Genomic DNA, 23,600 nt, shown 5'->3' with positions numbered 1-23,600 from the left:
GCTATCCTCATCTTTGATGCACCTCACTTGGTCCAGGTCCCGAGCCTTCCTCTCTTTAACCCGTACCAGACCCCTTTTATATATCTTAAAAAATAAGTGCAATTTACAAGAAATGACATAAATAAGCTAAAAGACATGTTGTAAATACATGAATATACGGAAATGAGTTTATCACCTGTATAAAGGACTCCAAGCAACATGTTCAGCATCATTGGCAAGGGAAGTCGCAAAGGCAAGCTGGATCAGTGTGGCATTTGGAGTGGCCGGGTCTTTTAGCTTTAGCAAGGACTCTGTATGCAATTAGGGGGGGGGGTGCTTACTAATTGGCGTTGTGGGCATTGTGTGTAGGCAAGAGTGCGGACTATTAATGGGCTACTTCGCATCTCTTATGACATCATATCTCAAACTCCATCAAGAGCTTCTTCACAGTCATAGAATGGGACAAGAAGAGTGCTCAATTGTCTTGCAAATAAATGGTGGGTAGAAATATGGGCTCTTACCTCTCGACTCTTTGTCGGCTGTAAAGGCCTAGGCCTCATCATCACCAAAACATCTTTGTGCTTCAGAGTAATATGTGTTTCCCTCAAGGATTCCAACTACGGATCTGCTTGAAATGCTCTATAATTACCATATACATTATTTTTCCTTTTATGAGGGCCAAGTTCGACAATGACTCCTTTTCTGCACCTCCAACTAGTTGTCTTGGGTAGGGGTGCTTATCGGGCGGATAATTACGCTTAACGGTTCGGCTTAACGATTATCGGATTATAAATGTAGTAATCCGCTAGCTATCCAATAAGACAACGGGCGGATTGGTGTCGGATTAACAATTATCGGGCGGCTTATTGGCTAAATCAAATAGAAATTTTTTGAACAATCATTCAATCAATACCAAACAGTTTCAAATCAATACCAATTTTTTAATACCATCTAAGATCTAACCAAACGGTATTTTTTAATTGAAGAGTTTTCAAGACTACTCATACTGTCATACACGTATTAACCAAATTTTTAATACCATCAAGACTAATTATACAGACATGCTCGTATTAATCATTGGGATTTTGATTTTACGACTTCTCAGTTTTCAGTTCAAGAGAGAGACGAGACTGACGGCTTCTCTGCCTCTGGTGATTGCAGACAATTGAGAATTAGAAAATAGAAATTAGGGATTTAGCCATTTAAGGTTTCAATAGTACTTTATATACATAGGGTTAAAAGTGTAAATATAAAAATTCTTAACGGGTTAACGGTTTACCCGATAAGAAAATTGAGTAATTCGCCCCCAAACAGTTAAGCCGTTAATTATAAAATCTCAATTCGTTCACCATCCATTACCCCGATAATCCGATACTAATAAGCCAATGAGCTATCGATTTGGTCCGGTTAACGGTTTCGGTTCGGTTTAAACAGCCCTAGTCTTTGGAGTTGATGGTTTGAGTGTGTCCCCAACTTTTGTTCATGGATGTCATGGCACATGTCTTTGTCCTTTTGAAGTAAGAACAATACTCGTCCGTGGAATAGAAGTGACAAGGTCGAGGCGTTCCACCAATGCCCTGATGGGTTCGCCATTGGCCGGACATCGACATAAATTAAGTCTTTGCTTTTGCCAATGCATGGTTTATTGTCTACATCCGGAGTTCTCTTGGCTATAGTGGGAACAATTTTCTTATTACTTCGAAGACTAACACTAGATTTGCCCACTTATTGGGGTAAATATTAGAGTATGAGAAAAAGCATAGAATGATTCTTCCTTTTGCTCCGGTTTTGTCTCCACTATTCATGTTTCATGGGTATTCAACTTTTGCCTCTAGCCCGGAAGGCCGACATTCAGGATCGCGCATGGAGAAACCGAATTATTACGAAGATTCGTTAGTCATTTCCAAAAGGAAAGAATATTGTTACCGGCTGTCCCGGATGAATGGGCGGCTGAAGCGTTCACAAAGGGCTTAAATCCGAGAAGCTCAGATACTTCCCGAAAGCTGAAGGAAAGTCTACTCGAGTTTCAAGCAACAACTTGGGCAGATGCCCACAACCGGTACGAGTCAAAGATAAGGATTGAATACGATCAGATCGACTTCCCGTCATCGGCAAAGGGACAAGAGAAGAACATGGAAAAAATGAAAGACGATGTCGACTTAAATAGACGAGGTTCAAGGGGCCGGTTCCTACCCTACAAGCAGACGGAAGGTCGCAGCAGGAACTTCCGGTCGGTAGACAAGTTTATCAGCGACAGGAGAACTGATCGCGGGAGGAATAACAGATCGCTGCAGGCAGTCATCAACCTTGAGCAAACCATTGCATTGGAAACTATCTATTTCTAGAAGTGACTATTCCAGTCCTTAGTCTATTTTTTGAAAAGTTGCACTGTTGCTGCAACAACAACAACAACATATCCAATATTATCCCACACCGTGGGGTCTGGGGAGGGTAGTGTATACGTAGACCTTTTCCCTACCTTGTGAGGATAGAGTGGCTGTTTCCAATAGACCCTCGACTTAGGAAAACATAAGCACCACAATAATGAAAATATAGACAAAAAGGGACAGTACCAAAAAGCCATATAAAAGCAGAATAAAAACAAGACATTAAGTTGATCAACAATGAAAGAAAACAAAGGTTAGTTATAAATGCGTCAATACTACAATTATGACCACTCTAAACTACCTACTCTACTACCCTACTCCTCGACCTCCATACCTTCTATTAATGGTCATGTTCTCGGTCAGCTGAAGCTGCACCATGTCTTGCCTAATCACCTCTCCCCGCCTCTTCTTAGGCCTACCTCTACCTCTTCGTAGGCCCTCCAATGTCAACCTCTCACACCTCCTCACCGGGGCGTCTGTGCTCCTCCTCACATGACCAAACCACCTATGCCGCGCTTCCCGCATCTTGTCCTCAATAGGGGCCACACCCACCTTGTCGCGAATAACCTCATTTCTAATTCTATCTAACCCGGTGTGCCCGCACATCCATCTCAACATCCTCATTTTTGCTACCTTCATCTTCTGGACATGAACGAGTTTGACTGGCCAACACTCAGCCCCATACAACATCGTTGATCTGACCACCACTCTGTAGAACTTACCCTTAAGTTTCGGTGGCACTTTCTTGTCACACAAAACACCGGAAGCGAGTCTCCATTTCATCCATCCAGCCCCAATACGATGTGTGACATCTTCATCAATCTCCCCATCCCTTGAATAATAGACCCAAGGTACTTAAAACTCCCTCTCCTAGGGATGACCTGCGAGTCCAGCCTCCCCTCCCCTCCTTGAGTCTCGCCACTGAAATTACACTCCAAGTATTCTGTCTTGGACCTGCTTAACTTGAAACCATTAAATTCTAGGGTCTGCCTCCATATCTCTAACTGCGCGTTCACACCGTCTCGCGTCTCGTCGATCAATACAATATCATCTGCAAATAGCATACACCACGGCACCTCTCCTTAGATGTGGCGCGTCAGTACGTCTATCACCAGAGCAAACAAAAAAGGGCTGAGTGCCGACCCTTGATGCAACCCGATCATAACCGGAAAATGTTCTGAGTCCTCACCTACCGTCCTCACTTGGGTCTTTACTCCATTATATATGTCCTTAATCAACCTAACGTAGGCAACATGTACACCTGTAGCCTCCAAATATCGCCACAAAACCTCCCTCGAAGCTTTATCGTACGCCTTTTCTAAGTCGATGAACACCATATGCAAGTCCTTCTTTCTCTCTCTATGCTGCTCCATCAATCTCCTAACAAGGTGGATGACTTCTTCAGTAGTCGAACGCCCCGGCATAAACCCAAACTGGTTCTCGGAAATAGACACACTCCTTCTCACCCTTAGCTCTACCACTCTCTCCCAGACTTTCATACTATGGCTAAGCAGCTTGATACCCCGATAGTTATTGCAATTTTGGATATCACCTTTGTTCTTGTATACAGGAACTATCGTGCTCCACCTCTACTCTTCGGGCATCTATTGCGTTCTAAAAATGACATTAAATAACCTAGTGAGCCACTCCACGCCTGTCTTGCCCGCACTCTTCCAAAACTTCGCTGGGATTTCATCCGGCCCTGTCGCTTTGCCTCTGCTCATCTTACGCATAGCCCCCTCAACTTCATCAACTCTAATCCGCCTACAGTACCCAAAGTCACAGTGACTCCCGGAGAGTTCCAAATCACTCAGTACAATGCTTATGTCCCCCTCCCTGTTCAAGAGATTATGGAAGTAGGTTTGCCATCTCCAACGGATTAGCCCCTCATCCAATAAAACTCTTCCTTCTTCGTCCTTGACGCACTTCACTTGGTCCAAGTCACGCGCCTTGGCCAACCTGAACAACCTCTTATCCCCACCTCGGCCCTCGAGTTCCTCATACAAACGACTAAAAGCTGCAGTCTTGGCCGCCGTAGCTGCTAGCTTTGCCTCTTTCTTAGCCAACTTATAATGCTCCCAATTCGCCCTCTTCTTCTCCTCATCTACACTTTCGACTAGCTTCAGATACGTTGTTTTCTTGGTTTTCACTTTTCCTTGCACCTCTCCATTCCACCACCAGTCTCCCTTGTGACCACCAGAGTAATCCTTTGAGACCCCTAATACCTCTCTCATAGCTTCCCAAATGCACCGCGCAGTCGTGGTCCACATAGCGCTTGCGTCCCCACTACTCCTCCAAGCCCCCATAGTCACCAGCTTGGCCCCCAACTCCTTCGATAAGGAAACTTTGGAGTTACTTGCACCTTGATCTAACATTTGTTAGTATAACCTCTGTTACGCTGACCTTTTGTTGTTTTTTTTTCTTTAAAGTCTACTGTTGCTTGTCTTTTCGGGGTGCCACTCGATGATCAATAAGACATTCTGTTGTTTGCATTGCCTTTGTCATAGTGTCAACCCTTTGCTGTTGCAGTTGCATGCTGGAGCAATCCTTATCCCCCAAGTCATAATATTGAACACGAGTGAAAAACTCCCCACATACATATACAACACAACTCCCGAAAATTTCCATGTGCAATGTACTTTACATTCTCTTGTTGAATTGTTTACGGATGGCCGCTTTGAGTTCCTTCCATGTTTTTAGGGTCTTTTCACAATCCGAATGTTTTATGCTACTCGCCACCAAAGCTTGGCATTACTTACTAGGTACTTGGCGACATCGGTCACCTTCTTGTTTCCAATCCATCACCAACCGCAAAATATTGATCGACGTAGAAAAAGAAAGTTTCTCGCCACCAAAGCTTGGCATTACTTACTAGGTACTTGGCGACATCGGTCATCTTCTTGTTTCCAATCCATCACCAACCGCAAAATATTGATCGACGTAGAAAAAGAAAGTTTCGATGACTTTGGATTTCGACCACTGTTGTAGGATTTGAGTTCAAGTACCTTAATTTTCTACTGCATCAGTGCGTCATATCGTCCAATAACAACTCCAAGTTAGCTTTTAGCTTGGGTACTGTGCATGTGAGGTGCTTCAGTTCCTCAATTACTTGCACATTTGCAATGTGATCGGCTTGATTTTTCTAGCCACGTGTCATGATAAGAAGTGATGAGCGTTACAATGTATCCCCCGTTTGAGTGTCGAGCTTATGCCCTTGTATCAATTGTCACAACACGTGTTCTCGAGGTGTCTTGGGAGGGCGACGTAAGACAAAGGAACAAATTTTTTGTGATTGTTTTCTTCCAATTGAAAGCCGCTCAGCACGATAGACTGGATTGTCAATAACCGTACAGGAAAGCCAATGTCTAGATCTCAGAGTAAACAAGAGAATTGAATAAAAGTTTGCTTGTATTAATGAGAGCGTCGACTATAAGAAATCCAACCTGGTACTAGGAAGGAGAGACACCTAACACAAAATTTGAATGATTGTTGAAAACTCTGACTATTAGACCTTTCCTTTATACTCCCTCCGTTTCAATTTATGTGAACCTATTTCCTTTTTAGTCCGTGCCAAAAAGAATGACCTCTTTCTTTATTTGGAAACAATTTACCTTTATGCAATAATTTATAGCCACACAAAATATATGTGCCTCATTTTACACCACAAGTTCAAAAGTCTTCTCTCTTTTCTTAAACTATATGCCCAGTCAAATGGGTTCACATAAATTAAAACGGAGTGAGTATATGTTTTGAAAAATAAATGCAAGTTACAGGAAATGACATACATAAGCTTAAACATAATGTAAATACATGAAGTAAAGCTAATTTATATTTACATTTCAACTCAAGTGTATAGTGAGAAAAGGAGATGACATGCAAACAACCATACATTAGGTGGTGGGTATTAAAAGGTGCTAACCAATTAGCATTTCAAGAAAAACTATAGGCGAAGGGAGCCTGGCCTCGACCACAAGAATCTTGGTGGTGGAATGATAAGGTACAAAGATTTATTAAGGCAAATAGACAGTATTATAGGAAGTTGTCAAAAACAGATGATGAAGAAGCCTTAGAAGAACATAATAAAACTAGGAGGGAAGCTAAGAAGACTATTAGTAAAGCTCGAGAAGAAGCTCTAGATAGCTTGTACCAAAAGCTAAGGACACGAAGAAGGGGAGAAAGAAATGTTTAGACTAGCACGACTGAGAAGTTAGGATTTAAACCAGGTGAAGTGTATTAAAGACGATTCTCAATAAGTGTTAATAGAGTATAACAAGATCAAAGAGAGATTGAGAGGCAATTTTAATCTATTATTTAACTCGAACCAAGAGAATAACATTTTAGACCTCCGCACGTCTATGTACAATAGAAGCTTTAGCTACACTCGTAGAATTAGGCCGACAATGGTAAAAAAAATGCCATGAAAAATATGAGGATTAAAAAAGCTTGGGGTTCGATAGTATCTCTATAGAGGTTTGGAAGCGTCTTGGAGAGATTGGAGTGAAATGGCTCACCAAGCTATTCAATGCTATGCTAAGAAGCAATAAATGCCCAATGAGTGATGAGAACACCAATTTATAAGAACAAAGGAGATATTCAAAATTCTGCAAACTTTTGTGGTATTAAGCTCATGAGTCATACGATGAAACTTTAGGAAAGAGTAATAAGGCGTAAACTTAGGAATGAGGTAACCCACACAATACAACATGAGTTCACATGGTTTATGCTATTCGCTAATGATATTGTATTAATCGACGAAACTAGTGAGGGTATCAACCACAAGCTTGAATTATCGAGAAGCATCTTAAAGACTAAGAGTTTTAGGATGAGTAGAATCAAGATTGAATACATGCACTCTAGAGATTACCGTGCCAAAATGCAAACAATTTAGGTGTCTTGGCTCGTTTTTTCAAGAGAATGGAATAATAGATGAAAATGTTACTCATTATTAAAACCCAATGGTTGAAATGGAGAAGTGTTACTGGTATTATGTGATAGAAGGGTGTATACCAAAGTGAAAGTTAAGTTCTATAGAACAATTATACGACCGGGAATGTTAAATGGCGGTGAATGTTAGGCCGCTAATGTCCAACATATCTACAAGATGAGTGTTGAAGAGACGTGGATGCGAGGATGGATGTGCCATCATACAAGATAAGATAAGAGAAAAAATAATCAAATTTGTCATGATGTGCAATTAGCACGCATTGAGGATAAAATGAGAGAATGTTGCTTTAGATGGTTTAATCATGTCTTGTGTCTCTCAACATATGCACCGATCTGCAGGTGTGAAAATATAATAAATGAAGGTGTTATAAGAGGACACGGTAGACCTATAATCACGTGGAAATAAGTGTTGATTAGCATGATTTCATGAGATTTGATTTAAGAGTGTTGATTAACATGATTTCATGAGATTTGATTATATTTAGGAGATCTGATTTTATTTTATTTGATTTGATAGCTGGATTGATTGCCTCTCTATTCCTCTGGGGTAGGGGTAAGGTATGCGTACACTCTACCCTTCTCAGACCTCACTAGTGGGATTCTCCTGGGTTGTTGTTGTTGTTGTTATAGCTGGATTGATTGTATAGATTTATTTTATTTTCTTAATTAGCATTAGGAGCTTTGTATAAATTCCCTTGCTCATGGGATGTAAACACAAATAGAAATAGAAGAAGCCTTTTCTTCTTCTAAAAAATCTACATGGTATCAGAGCCATTGCTGCCTTTTTGAGGTGAGTTATTTCCCTCGCAGCACTAGGGTTCTCTTTTTATCAAAGAGGTCGAGTTTTCTCTCTTGGTGGTTGTCCGCAACACAAACTCCTGGACGGTTTTGTTTTTGGAATTTTCTTTTCTATTAGGGTCGCTGGAACATTCCGAGCCTATCCCTACTAGTTTTGATTTTTCTGTTCACCAGGAGTTAAGGTTCCGTCGAGACAGATTTGGTTTTCGGCTAGGCAGAATGTTTCTGAGCAATTTTCTTTAGATTTCTTTATGATTGGGCATAAAATATGGAGACATTCAAGGAGATGGTTTATGTAGAAATCTTGTCTTCGGATGAAATTTAACTTCTTCGCCGCCTCCTAGCCAAACTTGACTACGCTAATATTGCCACATCCAATTATGTACAATCAAGTACTGCCTTTGTTGCTCACCTTAATTTTTGGATTGTTGATTCTGGTGCAAATAGTCACATGACATGCTCTTTTAAAGGCATTCAAAACTATTCTCTGTGTTCCAAAGGAGATAATGTTAAAATAGCCAATGGTTCTTTAACACCTATCTGTGGAAAAAGGTACTGTTGTTTGTACTCCTAATATTAGACTATCATCCGCGCTCCATGTCCCTCAGTTCCCTGTCAAAAAGCTCTAAAATGTAAAATCGAGTTCTTCCCCGATCATTGTTTTTTTCAGGATCTTCAAACAGGGAAAAAGATTGGCAGTGGTAGATTGCGTGATGACTTGTATATATTAGATGGACTTCAAAACTCTGGTCAAGCCTTTTTTGGGGAAAGTAAGGATGTCAACCAAGAAATAAGACGCGGCATAGACGGTTAGGACATCTATCATTCTTTGTTTTGAAGAAGTTATATTTCGATTTTTTTTTCAAGGACTCAATGTGAATCTTTGTTCTGTGATGCGTGTGAATATGGCAAGCATATTTGAAACTTTATCCTGTGAGTTATAATAAAAGCACAACTCCGTTTATGACTAGTCATTCTGTTGTATGAGGTCCTACTCACACTGTTTCTTTGTCTGGTAGTCGATGGTTTGTTACTTTCATTGATTGCTGCACTAGGATGACTTGGGTACAACAACAACAACAAACCCAGTATGTTCCCACCAGGTGGGGTCTGGGGAGGGTAGTTTGTACGCAGACCTTACCCCTACCTAAAAGGTAGAGAGACTGTTTCCAATAGACCCTCGACTCAGGAAAGTAATAAGAAGAAGTGGATAGCAAGAAAGGAAGAAAGAGGGAAGAGAAAAGAAAAAGGGAGATATAAAGGATAATTAGTACCAAATACTAGCAACAAGGGATACAATACCTGAAGCGAACAAAACCACATAACGTAATAAAAAGCTAAGAATATGAAGGGACATGCGTACTACTAAGACTATCGGTGAGCAACTAAAAACTACCCACTAACCTTCTACCTTAATTCTCGACCTCCACACCCTCCTATCAAGAGTCATGTCCTCAGTAAGTTGGAGTAGCGCCATGTCCTGTCTAATTACCTCTCCCCAGTACTTCTTAGGCCTACCTCGACCTCTCCTCAAACTCGCCATGGCCAACCTCTCACACCTCCTAACAAGGGCATCAGTGCTTCTTCTCTTAACATGTCCGAACCATCTCAGCTTCGACTCCCGCATCTTGTCCTCCACGAAGGCTACTCCCACTTTGTCTCGGATAACTTCATTCTTAATCTTATCTCTCCCGGTATGCCTACACATCTATCTCAACATCCTCATCTCTGCTACTTTCATCTGCTAGATGTGGGAGTTCTTGACTGGCCAATACTCAGCTTCATACAGCATAACTAGTCGAACCACCACTCTATAAAACTTGCCCTTAAGTCTTAGCGGCACGTTCTTATCACATAAAACACCGGAAGCGAGCCTCCACTTCATCCAATCCGCTCCGATGCGATGTGCGACATTTTCGTCAATCTCCCCGTTACCTTGGATAATAGACCCGAGATACTTAAAACTCGCTCTCTTGGGGATAACTTGAGCATCAAGCTACCTTTACGTCTGCTTCATGGGTCCCGTCACAGAATTTGCACTCCAAGTATTCTGTTTTGGTTCTACTCAATTTGAAACCTTTAGACTCCAAGGTTTGTCTCCAAACCTCCAACCTCGCGTTATATTTGTTAAAAACCAAAAGTGAAGTTTTCTCTTGTTTTCAGTCATTTCATAAGATAATTTGTACTCAGTTTGATGCTAAAATAAAAATCTTGAGAACTGACAATGGCGACGAATACATGGATAAAGGATTTAGTGCTTATTTGGAGTCCAATGGGATAGTCCATTAGACTAGTTGTCCTTATAAGAGTGAACAAAATGGGGTAGCTGAAAGAAAAAATAGGCATATGTTAGAAGTAGAATGATCTTTTATGTTCACAATGCATCTACCCAAACCTTACTGGGGATGCTATTCTAGCGGTTGCTTATCTTATCAACAGAATGCCACTTAAACCCCTCAATTTTCAAAGTCCTCTGGAAGCTTTAAAGGGTAAGAATGAATATAATGTTCCTCCAAAGGTGTTTCAGTGTGTTTGCTTTGTCCAAACTAGAAATTTTGGAAAACTTGATCCTAGAGCTATAAAGTGTGTTTTCATTGGGTATTCTTCGACACAGAAAGGCTACAAATGTTATCATACTCCATGCAGGAGATCTTTTGTTAGCATGGATGTTACCTTTTGAGAATCTGAGCCCTATTTCAGTATTACCTCATCACCTCTTCAGGGAGAGAGCAGCAAGGAGGAAGAGGTGATTTTACCTAGTTCCGTTACTAAACCTCTTGATGACATTGTCACACGGGAAAGTGAAATTGGAGAAAACATTCAAGGGGAGACTATTGGGCGTTTGGATAGGCCTGATTTGAAAACTTACTCAAGGAGAAATAGAGTAGAAGAAGCCATCATGCAATCTACCGAAGCTTAACCTTCTTCTATTGGTGAGTTCAGTTAACTACATTTCCTAAGGAGTTAAATATGCCTATTGCTCACAGAAAATGAGTCAGATCTTGCACCACCATACACCCTTTATCTAATTTTATCTCCTATAATTCTTTGTCTCCATTCTATAGAGCCTTTGCCTTCTCTATTTCTTCTGTGTCTATTTCCCAGAATTGGAGGGATGCTTTTGCAGATCCTAATTGGAAGCAAGCTATGATTAAAGAAATGAAGGCCTTTTCAAAAAATGATACTTGGCAACTTGTCACTTTACCACCAGACAAGAAGTTGGTTGGTTGCAAATGGGCCTTCACTGTGAAGCACAAAGCTGATGGCTCAATTGAAAGATTCAAAGCAAGATTGGTGGCTAAGGGATTCACTCAGACTTATGAAGTGGATTATCGAGAGACATTTGACCATGTTGCTAAGATGAACACTATTAGAATTCTTTTGTCTTATGCAGCTAATCTTGATTGGGACTTGCAACAGTTTGATGTGAAGAATATTTCTTCATGGAGACTTAGCAGAAGAGGTATGTATGGAGATTTCTCCCGGGTTTGATACTGCATAGAGTCGGGGAAAGGTATGCAGATTGAAGAAAGCCTTGTACGGACTGAAGCAATTACTCAAAGCTTGGTTAGACAAATTTAACAAGGCAATGATCTCCTTCGGTTACCGACAAAAAAATGTTGATCACACCCTCTTCATAAGACATCAAACGGGTAAACTCGGTCTTCTCATAGTCTATGTTGATAACATATTAATGATAGGAGATGACAAAAATGAGATGATTCGATTGAAAAAGTTGTTGGTACAAGAATTTGAGATCAAGGATCTAGGAAAATTGCACTACGTCTTGGGAATTGAGGTTGCTAGATCCAAAAAAGGAATCTTTATTTCTCAAAGGAAGTATATTCTGGATCTTTTGAAAAAACTGGTATGACAGGTTGCGGACCTACAGAATCGCCCATTGAAAGCAATCACAAGTTACAAAGCGGAGTTGGAGAGTCAGTTGATAAGGAGAGATATCAGAGATTGGTTGGAAGACTCATTTATCTCTCTCACACTAGACTAGACATAGCCTATTCAGTTAGCCTGATGAGTCAGTTCATGCATGATCCTCGATATCCTCATATACAAGTTGTCTTTTACATTTTGCGGTATCTGAAGTTTGCTGATCTGCTCTAGGGAAAAGTCTATTTTTCTCCAAACATGATCACCTCCAAATAGAAGCCTTTACATACGCGGATTGGGTTGGATCTCTAGATTACAGAAGATCAACATCGGTTATTGTACGTTCGTAGGAGAAAACTTGGTTACTTGGAGAAGTAAGAATCAAAGTATAGTAGCTAGATCAAGTGCGGAGGCAGAATATAAAGCTATGGCCCAGGGTGTTTGCGAAGTGCTTTGGCTACTAAAGCTACTATAGGAATTGAGACTGTCTGAAAATGGAAAACTTTCCTTGTACTGTGACAATAAGCCTGCCATCAGTGTAGCTCATTATCCAGTCCAGCATGACCGTACAAAGCATATGGAAATTTACCGACACTTCATCAAAGAAAAAGTCACAACTGGTGTCTTCAGTTTGTTTTACGTGCCATCGGAAAAATAGCTAGCTGATGTGTTTACCAAAGGTCTCAACAAGTGAGCTTTCCATACTTTGAGTTGCAAGTTGCGCATATGCGACATCTTTGCACCAACTTGAGGGTAAGTGTTGATTAGCATGATTCAAGGAGATTTGATTAGCACGATTTCTAGAGATTTGATTATATTTAGGAGATCTGGTTTTATTTGATTTGATTTGATAGTTGGATTGATTGTATAGATTTCTTTTATTTCCTTAATTAACATTAGGAGCTTTGTATAAATTCCCTTGCTCATGGGATGTAAACACACACAGAAATACAAGAAGCCTTTTTTTTCTTCTCAAAAATCTACAATAAGTTCTCTTAAAAAACCTAAAAATCCTTAGAATCAATGCAAACTTAGCTTAAGATAAGGCATAATGAAAGAAAAAGATTCATATAGGTGATACTTACTAGTTAAGAATAGGCTTTCAATTTGTTAGAGAACTTTTAATATTATTACTATTTTTCTTATTATTATTACTCATATATATATAATAATTTAATAAAGGCTTTCAATTTGTTAGGAATAGGCTTTCAATTTGTTAGAGAACTTATGTATATATTATTACTCACTGCTATTATTTTATTTTGGCATAATGATGATATGAATGGAGCTTATAAAGAAAGAAGTGAGGATTCGTTCCGCCGACCTCTACTTTTTTGGGACTAAGGCGAGATTGTTGTTTGTTATTTATAGGAAAAATATAGTTGGTGGGAAACAAATACATTGGGGTCTCTCTTGTAGCAGGTATGCAACCTTTCAAGAATCAACTAGTAGTACTGAGAACACAATTCATTTCCACATGCATATAGACTACTTTATTTCAAATATACCGCGTAATGAAAAAAATCAGTGGCGTATTAGCCATAGAAGGACATCCTAAGTGTAGCGGTGGAATCCATTCTTTTCAGCTGAAAAATGGAATTAGCGCACTACAATTTTGTTGGTGTTTTGTTTTGGTTTTTAGTTTCAATGTTATAGAACCAAATTCTTCTAGTTTTCTTTGGTTCCTTCAGTTTTATTTCAAAATTTTAAATAGACTTTTGTTTTTTGTTTCATGTTAACTTAACCATATAAACAGAATGCTACCCCTCTATGAAGAACAAAGCTTCCAAAATGTTATTATATTTGTGTCAGGTCAATTGTATCCAACCACATATATTTCATGTTTTAGGTATATTTTTCCAACAATTTCTGGATGCTTGTATTGTATTTCTATTTTCTTTGTCTGATCATTGAACATTTATGCCATGTTCAAATACGACTTTCTTTTCTCATTCGAGTTTTAAAGTTCATAGAGGAGTATTAAGTATGAAAGAACAAATTCAAATAAAAGAGATGCATATTTTAATTATGTTGTTAGGAATTTCTTATGGGACCGGCTCATTAGGATCAAAATGCTTGTAGCAGGCTGATGGTTATATTTCAGAGATTCATATTTTAATTATGTAGTTAGGAAGTGCTTATGGGACCAGCTCATTAGGATCAAAATGTTATAGCAGGCTGGTGGTATTGACCGTCTTTAGAGGTGGTTTCTGAATGCTTAGGGCGCAATAGTTGCAGCATATACGCCTGTTATAAAGTCCTTTCACCATATTCCTCTTTAACACTGTTATGTTGTTGATCTGGAAGACTGTCACACTTGCATGTAAGACTGATGATTTCTTTGATCAAGCAGACCAATCTTCAGAAGCTGGATTTGTTGTTTCCATGCAGTGTGGAAGCTGTCATCTGGATATCTCGTCATGCCATTTTAAAGGCTGTATTTTGTGACCTTCCTTTTAATTGAAGTCTATATCTTGGTGCTGTCTTTAGAGTGGAGTGAGAGTTGCACCGGGAGATTGAAGAATGGATGATAAATTTTAGTGATACAGCAAGACTACGTGGATGATGAAATACTCTTCGATGGTTAAGAGTGGAGTATCAAAAACTTACTTGTAAGAGGTTTTAAGTTTTTCAATTATTGATTTTTCACGAAGTGCATAAAACTGAAAGAGCACAGGTGATCTTAGAATCTTAGATATGACTTCACTGGGTATGTTTCGTACTTTTATTGGAGATATTGAAGGAGTATCTTGACACAGTCAATGATCTTATTGAATTTTCCACTAAGTTTCAGCATAATTATTTTTATGTTGGCTGTTGATGTTGCCAATTATTTTTAAAGGTAAGTTCTACAGAGTGGTGGTTAGACCGACTATGTTGTATGGGGCAGAGTGTTGGCTAGTAAAGAATTCCCATATCCAGAAGATGAAGGTGGCAGAAATGAGAATGTTGAAATTTGTAATCTTGATATTCAAATTGAAATGGGAGAAGTAACGTATTTCTGAGCTTGTTCCCTTTTATGACTTCTCTATTTTAGTCAAATATGGTCAAATCTTTCCCTAGGTGCAATTTTAGTTTGCCCCTAAAGCTCCATCTTGTTAAAGTAATTTGATTTTCTGGGTCACTTAAGTTACTAAAAGGTGTATTAGTTACTGTCATATGGACAAATAAACACATAACGACCAGACTTCCTTTTGTTATATTATCCCAAAAACTTTAGTTGCTGTATTCCCTGTTATCTAAATTTTACTTGGTTTTTGATTTGCTCTTTTACATATTTATATCTTTATGCTTGTTCTGATTCCGATCAAACTCCATATGCAGTCTCAAGAATGTCCATTTTTAAAGCCACAGGGTGCGAAATCTGAACCAAATCACTAGAGCACGGTGCCTCAAATCTCTTCATATGCTCAGGTGAAGTATCACACTATTGTATCATCTATTCATCTACTGAACTCTTGTTCTGAAATGTGGTTTTGATAAATTATATAAATTGATTAGACATACATGTTATATATTGAGAAGTGTCTATAAGTGTTTCACATAAAAAAATTCACTAAATACATATAAAAAGTATAAAATAAGGAGATTGGGATGTAAGATAGGTTTTCCATGCATTCGCTTAATCTTTTTTCCTTTTTTCTTTTGCACATGGCATCAAAACATTGTGAAAATTCGCTCATTGTGCATTTATCAACAATGTGTGCTAGAGAAATCTCATCACTATGCAATTTTCCGGTGGCTATGAGTGATACCCAAGGTGCCTTTTTTTGTGTGAGTGTTGTGCTTCAATTAGCTTGACCAAGGGGCTCACGATATTCCAGTAGAAAACTCTCGCGAATTTTGTTGGAGTAGCCATGGTTGCGCATGTGTTGAATTGTTTGCGACTTTTTCTATATAACCTGCCAGCGCTCGTGAGAACTCGGGCCAGTCAGTCCTCCATTTATCGGATCGGATGTTGGAAAACGAGGCCATCTTCACAACCTTCCTGCTTCTATCTCTATGGTGGAATAAAGTAAGGCAGTTCGCTTGAGTTGCTCAACCGTCCCTTGTCCTATGCTCATGAGCTTCTTGGGTTAATTGGAGTAGACTCCTGAGCTTATTCATCGCAATTTGTAGGTTAAGGCAACTGTTCTTCCATATTTTCACTTGTTGTTTCCGATGTTCTTAAGAGTATTTGTGTCATCTCTACCTAGGTGATTTCCAGCCATTTTCGGCCATCCAAACACCACCTCTATTGGCGTATTAGTCTAGGACTTTGAGATTACTCATCTTCCAACCATTTTTCTTGTTGATTAGCATGGTATTAGGAGATTTGACTATATTTAGGAGATTGTTAATTCTCACATGATTTCAGGAGATTTGATTATATTTAGGTGATTTGATTTGATTTGAATTGATAGCTGGATTGATTATCTAGATTTATTTATTTTCTTAATTAGCATTAGGAGCTTTGTATATATTCCGTTGCTCATTGGATGTAAACACACAAAAATACAAGAAGCCTTTTTTTCTTCTCAAAATCTACATGGTATTAGAGCCATTGATGCCTTTTTGAGGTGAGTTATCTCCCTCGCAGCACTAGGGGTTTCATTTTTATCAAACAGGTCGAGTTCTCCCAGGCGCCGGTCTCTAGAAGCTTCTGGAATGTTCAATTTGTATGGCCTCAGTGATGAGAATATTTTATGTGCCACTTCTGACTTGATGGTTGTTTGCAACACAAACTCCTTCTGGTTAGTTTTTTGTTTTTTTGGAATTTTCTTTTCTGTTGGGGTCGCTGGAACATTCCGATCCTATCCTAACTAGTTTTGATTTTTCTATTCACCGGAGTTAAGGTTCCGTCGAGACAGATTTGGTTTTCGGCGATGCAGAATGTTTCTGAGAAATTGTCTTCAGATTTCCTTATGATTGGGCAGAAAATATGGAGAGATTCAACGAGAGGGTTTCTGGAGAAATTTTGTCTTCGGATGAAATTCGACTTTTTCGTCGCCTCCTAGCCAAACTTGACTACGCTAATATTGCCACATCCAATTATGTATAATCAAGTACTACCTTTGTTGCTCACCTTAATTCTTGAATTGTTGATTCTTGTGCAAATAGACAAATGACCGGCTCTTCTAAAGGCATTAGAAACTATTCTACGTGTCTCAAAGAAGATAATGTTAGAATAGCCAATGGCTCTTTGAACACCTATCTGTGCAACAGATTCTGTCGTTTGTACTTCTTATATTAAACTATCATCTGTACTCCATGTCCCTGAGTTCCCTGTCAATCTTTTATCCTTTAGTGCCATCAGCAAAGCTCTAAACTGTAAAATTGAGTTCTTTCTTGATCATTGTATTTTTAAGGCTTTTCGAACAGGAAAAAGGATTAGCAGTGGTAGATTACGTGATGACTTGTATATATTGGATGGAATTCAAAACTCTGGTCAAGCTTTTTTTGGGAAAGTAGTAATGTGAACCAAGAAATAATGCAACGGCATAGACGGTTAGAACACCCATCATTCTTTGTTTTGAAGAGGTTATATCCCGATTTGTTTTCAAGAACTTAATTTGAATATTTGTTCTGTGATGCATGTGAATATGCCAAGCATACTTGAAACTCTTATTCTGTGAGTGATAATAGAAGCACAACCCCATTTATGACTATTCATTGTGATGTATGAGGTCATACCTAAATTATTTCTTGTCTGGTAGTCGATGGTTTGTTACTTTCATTGATTTCTGCACTAGGATGACTTGTGTATATTTGTTAAAAGCCAAAAGTGAAGTTTTCTCTTGTTTTCAGTCATTTCATAAGATAATTTGTACTCAGTTTGATGCCAAAATAAAAATCTTGAGAACTGATAAGCGGCAAATACATGGATAAAAGATTTGGTGCTCATTTGGAGTCCAATGGGATAGTCCATCAGACTAGTTGTCCTTACACTAGTGCACAAAATGGGGTCACTGAAAGAAAACATAAGCAGTTATTAGAAGTAGCAAGATCTCTTATGTTCAACATGCATCTATCAAAACCTTACTGGGGGATGCTATTCTAGTGGTTGTCTATCTTATCAACAGAATGCCACTTAAAATCTTCATTTTTCGTAGTCCTCTGGAGGCTTTATAAGGTAAGAATAAATATACTATTCGTCCAAAGGTGTTTGGGTGTATTTGCTTTGTCCACATTAGGAATTCAGGGAAACTTGATCCTAGAACACAGAAAGGTTACAAATGTTATCATCCTCCCTCTAGGAGATCTTTTATTTGCATGGATGTTAGCTTTCGAGAATTTGAGCCCTATTTCAGTATTACCTTATCACCTACCTAGTTCCATTACTGGACCTCTTGATGACATTGTCACAAGGGAAAGTGAAATTGGAGAAAGAATTCAGGAGGAGACTATTGGGTGTTTGGATAAGCCTGATTTGAAAATTTACTCAAGGAGAAATAGAGCAGAAGAAGCCATCATGCGATCTACCGAAGTTGTTCTTCTACCGGTGAGTTTTCTACATTTCTTAATGAGTTAGATATGCCTATTGCTCACAGAAAAGGAGTCAGATCTTGCACTATCAAACACTCTTTATCTCATTGTCTCCTATAATTCTTTATCTCCATCATATAGAGCTTTTGCCTTGTCTATTCCCAGAATTGAAAGGAAACTTTTGTAGATCCTAAATAGAAGCAAGCTATGATTGAAGAAATATAGGTCTTGTAAACAATGAGACTTGGGAACTTGTTACTTCACCACTGCAAATGGGTCTTCATTATGAAGCACAAAGTTGATGGCTCGATCGAAAGATTCAAAGCAAGATTGGTGGTTAAGGGATTTACTCAGACTTATAGAGTGGATTATCAAGAGACATTTGCCCATATTGCTAAGATGAACACAATTAGAATTTTTTTGTCTTGTGCAGCTAATTTCGATTGAGACTTGCAACAGTTTGATGTGAAGAATGCATTTCTTCATGGAGACTTAGAAGAAGAGGTGTATGTGGAGATTCCTCCAGGATTTGATACTGCACAAAGTCAAGGAAAGGTATGCAGATTGAAGAAAGCCTTGTATGGACTGAAGCAATCTCCCGAAGCTTGGTTTGACAGGTTCTGCAAAGCAATAATCTCCTTTGGTGACCAACAAAGCAATGTTGATCACACCCTATTCATAAGACATCAAACGGATAAGCTCACTTTTCTTATAGTGTATGTTTATGACATAGTAATGATATGAGATGACAAAGAGGAGATGTCCCAATTGAAGAAGTTGCTGGCACATGAATTTGAGATCAAAGGTCTACGACAATTGCAGTACTTCTTGGGAATTGAGGTTGCTAGATCAAAAAGAGCAATTTTTATTTCTCAAGGAAAGTATATTCTGGATCTTTTGAAAGAAACCGGTATGATATGTTGCAGGCCCGCAAAATCGTCCATTGAAAGCAATCACAACTTAAAAAGTGGAGTTGGAGAGACATCAGAGGTTGCTTGGAAGACTCATTTATCTCTCTCACACGAGACCAGACATAGCTTATTCAGTTAGCGTGGTGGGTCAATTCTTGCATGATTCACGAGATTCTCATATGCAAGTTGTCTTTCATATTATGCGGTATCTGAAGTCTCCTCCAGAGAAAGGTTTACTTTTCTCCAAACATGATGACCTCTAAATAAAGTCTTTAGAGACGCGGATTGGGCTGGATCTCTGAATGACAGAAGATCTACATTCGGTTATTGTACGCTCGTTGGAGGGAACTTGGTTACTTGGCGAAGCAAGAAGCAAAGTATAGTTGCTAGATCAAATGCAGAGGCAGAATATGGTGCTATACCCGGGGTGTTTGCGAACTGCTTTGGCGATAAAAGCTATTAGAGGAATTGAGACTATCTGAAAAAGGATTGAACCTGTTAAATTATTAGTAAGTTTCATTGCTCCTAACAAGTTATTTGGAAATTAGTCTCTTTTCAATCCCGTGCGGCGCCTGCATGTCACGACCCAATTTTCTCTTTGTTGGGTATTGTGATGGCACCTAGTCCCTAAGACTAGGTAAGCCTAATATTTACTAAATAACAACAATAATTAAATAACATCTAACAATTTTTGAAATAGAAATCTCTATAAAAATTTACAATTCCCAAAAATCGGTAGTACAAGTCATAAGCTCTACAGATTTTGTTACAATTTACTAAATACAACCGTTTGAAATAAAGTAAACAGTGTGAATACAAATCAGAAGGTGACTCCGAAGCCTGCGAACGCAACGATAGGTTTACCTTGAGTCTCCACAGCAACAGTCTGCACAACTAGCTAATGATCAACTGACTTCGAAATACCCGGATCTGCACAAAAATGTGCAGAAGTGCAGTATGAGTACACCACGGCGGTACCCACCAAGTATCAAGACTAACCTCAATGGAGTAGTGATGAGGTACAGTCAAGACACATACTGGACTAAATAACCTGAACAAGTATAAGTATAGGAACAACAGAGTATAGTTCTACATAAAGACTACGCGAAATGGCAAATAATACGGAAATTTCAGTAAGAAAGGAAAACAACTATCAGCGGAACACCATAGTAATGGCATAGAAGAACGAACGGAAACACAACCTAAATCCGATGAACACAATTAAAAGAAGGGCAGGTAGCAGCTAGATGAAAACAACCACTTTCACACCAGGTTTTAGTTAATAAACTTCACGAGGTATCGAACCTCATACTATTCGCAACTCACGGGTCCCAATACCTGAACCCTAACACTGGGCATCATGTGCCCTCATTACACTTCATAATCGCACTGACGACTCACGTGCCAAATAGAGCCATTCTCACATAGAAGGCAAGTAACAAGGGTGTGCATCTATACTCAGCAATATCAAGAAAACCTCTTAACCGATAAGGGTGCTCAACTACGTGTATGCTTGTGCAAGTGTCCTAACATGGTTCATGGCAGCTAATAAGTATAGGAAAGGAAATGGACAGCACGTAGAATGTTTTCTCACAACTTTCCACAAGATAAAACTCACACAGGTAAGTGTACCACTACACAAACATCAACAACAAGAATGCCCCCAGGCCATCACAAGTCATCACAGATCAATCCCTGACACATCCCACCTTGTCTCGCCATGTGTGCAATAGTAAAGTAAATGCTTGCCTTGTCTCGCCACACGTGCATGATAATGTTCCCACCTTGTCTCGCCACATGCGCAACCCACATATATATATATATCCCGCCTTGTCACGCCGCATGTGCAAATATCAATAGTAACAATAGCACGGCAGAAACCTCGCGCATTACAACAGGTATAACAACAACAACGACAATAATACAAGGGTACGACAAATAAGTCAACTCAGAAATTTCAGAACTCAAAGAAACGGAGGAACTAATTCACAAGGAGTAGTCACAATAGAGAATGCTAGTCATAATAAGAACAACTTAACAAGAAAGGAAATACTATGTAACAACGGTCCACAATATACAATTCGACAACGAGGGAGCTAACACAAGTCGAATAATTCCAAATAAGGTCAGTCAACTAAATTATAGGATATCTAACTTTTTTAAAGGTTGGGCAATTAGGAAAGAGATACAACAAATTCAATAAGGATAAGCAGCAGAAAGATAATTTTAGCCTCAATTAAGGGTGAACAATTACAGAAGAGATAATTATAACTTCAAATAAAGATAAGCAATTAGGAAAGGATAACATGGCAATAGAAGAGATAACAATTTCAGTTAAGGCACTGAAGAATCAAATAAGCAACAAGAGTGGATCATGAAGCAATTAATTCTAATTAAAGCAGGTAGAGGTAAAACTAGTAATTAAGAAACGTATTCATAACAAAACAACTGCATATTCAGTAAATACAAGAACCTAAGAACCCTAAAAGGCCAAATTTTTCACAAATAAGTCCGAGCACGTACTCGTCACCTCGCGTACACGGACTACAATTAGCATAGAAAACTCAAATTCTAAGGGGTAGTTTCCCCACACGAAGTTAGGCAAGATACTTACCTCAAAGAAGACAAACCGATACTATAAAATGAACTTCTCGGTGAAATGGCCTCCGGACAGCTAAAATCTAATCAAAATAACTTCAAAGCACAAATAAAACTCATAAGAAACTATTCTGGATCATAAAGATTCAGTCTTTGTCAAAATCTAAAAATTGATCCAAAAGTCGACCCCCGGGCCCACACCTCGGAACCCGATAAATTTCACAAAACCCGAACATCCATTCCGATACAAGTTCAACCATACTAAATTTATCAAATTCCGATACCATTTCGTTCCTCAAATCATGATTTTTCATTTTGAAAGTTTTCTTCAACAATCCCCATTTTCCTTAACTAAAAATACAAATTAAATGATAAAAATAAAGATAAAATCATGGAATATAATAAATTCTAGGTGAAGAACACTTACCCAATCAATTTGCTTGAAAAACCCTCAAAGAAGCTCCCAAAACCGAGGTCTAATATTCAAAATACGAAGAAAATGGCCAAACCCTTGACTTATATGATTCTGCCTAGGTAAAACCGCACTTGCGGACCATTAAGCGCATCTGCGCAATCGCATTTGCGGGCAGACGTTCGCATCTGCGAACTTAACTTACCAGGCCTAGGTCCGCATCTACGGACAACATAGCCGCACCAGCGGCACCGCAGAAGCGCAAGAGGGGACGCAGAAGCGAGCTTCTTCGCATAAGCGATCGAGGAACCGTAGACGCGGCATTCGCCCCTGCGTGCCAGCTTCCGCAGAAGCGAGCGAGCTCTCAAGCCTCAACGATCGCAGAAGCGACCAGGCTCACGCAGAAGCGGAGCCGCACCTGCGCTCCAAAGTGTCGCAGGTGCGAAAGCACCAGAACTAGACCTGTTCAAAACTATAAAAATCATCTGAAACCTGTCCGAAACATACCTAGGGCCCCAGGCCCCCGTCTAAACATACCAACAAGTTCCATAACCTAACACGGACTCGCTCGGGGTCTCAAATATCATCAAACAACGACGAAACTACGAATCACACCATGAATCGAACTTATGAACTTTCAAATCTTCCAACTTCTAAAACCCGCGCTGAAACCTATCAAATCAACACGGAATGACGTCAAATTTTGCAGGCAAGTCCCAAATAACATAACGGAGTTGTTCCAACTCTCGAAATCGCATTCCGACCTCGATATCAAAAAGTCCACTTCCAGTCAAAATCTCTGACTGGACACACTCAAATTCAGCTACAGACCTCAAATTCACCGTCCGGACACGCTCTAAAGACCAAAATCACCCAACGGAGCTAACGGAACCGCCGGAACTCCATTCCGGAGTCGTCTTCACACAGTTCCAACTACGGTCAAAATTCTAATACTTAAGCTTGCGTTTTAGGGACTAAGTGTCCCAAATCACTCTGAATCATCCGGTAACTGAATTCAACCACGCACGCAAGTCAATACACATAATACAAAGCTGCTCAGGGCCTTATGCCGCCGAACGAGACTTAACTAATCAAAAACGATCGGCCGGGTCGTTAGACTAAAGTTCCCTTCACTGCATGCTAGCCTTTCCTTTTCCCAGGTTTTCCAGATCGTGCCTGTTGGTGGAGCTCGTCCATGAGGCTCTCCCCAACTGTGCCCCA

The 23,600-nt window shown here is 39.4% G+C and overlaps 1 protein-coding gene across 17 annotated transcripts in view; it reads left to right on the top strand.

Annotated features, from left to right (window-relative positions):
* LOC107794505 (histone-lysine N-methyltransferase ATX2) overlaps positions 1 to 23,600 on the top strand; it is a 70,278-nt gene that overhangs the window by 35,855 nt on the left and 10,823 nt on the right. For 6 of the 17 annotated variants that reach the window (XR_012698487.1, XR_012698481.1, XR_012698479.1 and 3 more), the window contains exon 25: positions 15,318 to 15,407. The gene's annotated coding sequence lies outside the window, so the exon portion shown is untranslated. Of the gene's footprint in view, positions 1 to 8,778; positions 8,919 to 13,364; positions 13,416 to 14,346; positions 14,606 to 15,317; positions 15,408 to 15,902; positions 16,727 to 16,828; positions 17,245 to 17,341; positions 17,801 to 23,600 lie in introns of those variants that run through there. The other 11 variants (XR_012698483.1, XR_012698482.1, XR_012698476.1 and 8 more) reach the window with 11 other exon arrangements.

This window comes from Nicotiana tabacum, chromosome 14 (assembly GCF_000715075.1).
Source record: "Nicotiana tabacum cultivar K326 chromosome 14, ASM71507v2, whole genome shotgun sequence".
NCBI lineage: Eukaryota > Viridiplantae > Streptophyta > Magnoliopsida > Solanales > Solanaceae > Nicotiana > Nicotiana tabacum.
This window is presented reverse-complemented; position numbering and strand designations above follow the sequence as displayed.